The sequence below is a fragment of the Sminthopsis crassicaudata genome, chromosome X (genome assembly GCF_048593235.1).
Source record: "Sminthopsis crassicaudata isolate SCR6 chromosome X, ASM4859323v1, whole genome shotgun sequence".
NCBI classification, from domain to species: Eukaryota; Metazoa; Chordata; class Mammalia; order Dasyuromorphia; family Dasyuridae; genus Sminthopsis; species Sminthopsis crassicaudata.
In genome coordinates, this window is record NC_133623.1 from 72,072,091 (window position 1) to 72,074,261 (window position 2,171).

At 50.0% G+C, this 2,171-nt stretch overlaps 1 pseudogene; it reads left to right on the plus strand.

Annotated features, from left to right (window-relative positions):
- The first annotated feature begins 571 nt into the window (after positions 1–571).
- Positions 572–1,561, plus strand: LOC141549064 (fizzy-related protein homolog pseudogene; annotated as a pseudogene).
- The last annotated feature ends 610 nt before the right edge of the window (positions 1,562–2,171 follow it).

A 2,171-nucleotide genomic window follows, 5' to 3' on the forward strand; every position in this document is an offset into this window, starting at 1 on the left:
GAGCGATGAGAGGACGTGGAGGCCCAGGTTGTAGACGACCTTACCAAGGAGAGTGGCCACAAAAAGGGAGGAGAGGTTGAGAGGTAGCAGGGAAGGAGGGTCAAGTACAGGCTTTTCCAGGATGGGGAAGACATGGGTATGGAGGCAGTAGGGAAACAGGAATATATTGAAGATATGTGAGTGAGAATGATGGGAGAAGCCATTGAATGGGGAAGGCAAGGACGCATAGGCTCACCCATTAAAAGGGATTTGTCTTGGCAAGGAGAAGTGTGGGAGCCAAGGTGAGCTGGAGTTTGATGCTATCTGGTCCTCCAGAGTCCTCTCCCAGCAAACATGGAGCTGAAGCTAAGTGGAATCTGCACTTCCATAGCACTGATAACTCTGAAAAATCCCCAGCAGAAACAAAAAGAGAATCTTGGGACAATGGCAAAGATGACCCAGTCTACTCCGCCCCGAGTGGCTGGAAGCTGAGGTTAAGACAGCCCAGTATCCAAAAACAGAGGGCCAAACTCCTGGCACATCAAAGAAAAATGTCCACATACTCCTTCCGTGCTGAGCGTTGGTAGACCTGATGGCAGTAGTGAAATCACTCTATGCCTTTTCCCCTATCGGCAAAAATAGTCAGAAACTATTTATATCACAGTGGAAACCTGAGAAGATCCCTCACGTCCCATTCAAAGTCTTTGAGGCTTCGGGGCTCCGGGATGACTTGGACCTGCACCTGCTAGCTTGGTCTTCTGTTGGACTGAGTACTTGTGTTTATCTGTGGAGTCACATACATCCCAAGTGGCCAGACTCTTTGCCTGGGTGACAAAGGAGATCCCGTAACTTCCGTGGGCTGGTATGAAAGACGGAACCTCTCAGCAGTTGGTACACAGAGAGGCCTTGTGCGGGTCCAGGATGTAGACACTGAGAAGAAAGTGGCCATGATGGAGGGCCGCATAGGCAGGGTCAGCTCATTGGCCTGGAACGCAGATCGGATTTTTTCTGGGAGCAGAGACAGAAGGATCCTGTAAAGAGATTTGGGTATGCCCCCTGCGGTCTCAGCGCTGGCTGCGAGGTCAGGTGTGTGGGTTGAAGTGGTTCCCAGATCACCGGCCGCTGGCCTCAGGTGGAAACAACAACAAGCTGCTGGTCTGGGATGCCCTCAGCTTGAAGCCCCTCCAACAGTACTATGTACTGCTAAGGCAGCTGGGAAAGCCATTGCGTGGTCTCCCCACCAGCATGGCCTGTTAGCAGCTGACTGCTGCATCCCATTCTGGAACAGCCCCTCCAGCTTCTCAGGTGTGCAACCTGGCCCGGTCCAGACAAGACAATGAACGAGTCAGCACTCATGGCCACTCAGACAACCAGATTGTCTTCTGGAAGTAACCCTCCCTAAACCAAATAGCCAGTCATAGGACTTTGCCTTTGAGTTTTGTGCATGGCAGTGTCTCCTGATGGACAGGCCATTGTTCCAGGGGCTGGAGATAAGAGTCTGAGGTTTGGGAACGTTTTCCGTAAAGCCTGCTCACCAAAGGAATCTGGATCTGTCCTCAGCCTCTTCAGTAGAATCCAGTAACTTTCCACCTTCCATTCCCAACCAGGATCATACTATGTCCACACAAGGAAAAATCATTGTTTCTCATCAGTGTCCACAGAACCCCAATGCTCAGCAGGAAGGAAAAAGGGGTCAGTGGGCAAATGGATCTGGGGAGATCTCCAAGGTCATTGTTAGGTGGACATGGCTCAGTAGTATTTAGGAAGAACACAAGGTCGAGGGCAAGCATTCTGAATTTATGAACCCATTCTTCTCAAAGGACAGGGGAGAACTGAACTGGATGGATCTCCATTGAAACTTTCTGCAAAAACCAGCAAAGCTTGAGCACAGGGTTTTCTCTTTTGCTTCAGCTTCTGGGAAGAGACAAACAAACTTTCTTTTTGTTGCTGTTGCCTAGAAAGAAATGTTGGGAACACTGGGAAGGCTTGCAGGCAGCATGTCCCCTCAGACTAAGAGCAGCCCAAGCTTCTCCATTTAGATGGGCTGCCCTGGAAGCTCCTTCTTATGTGGAGCCTTTTAGAAAAAGCATTTTTGTTGCCTAGGTGAAGTCTTCTTCCTTTTGTACTGGGTAAGCTAAAGGAGGAACCTTGGGGTGGGCACTTGGGGTGGGTTTCATGTCACTTAAAGAAAG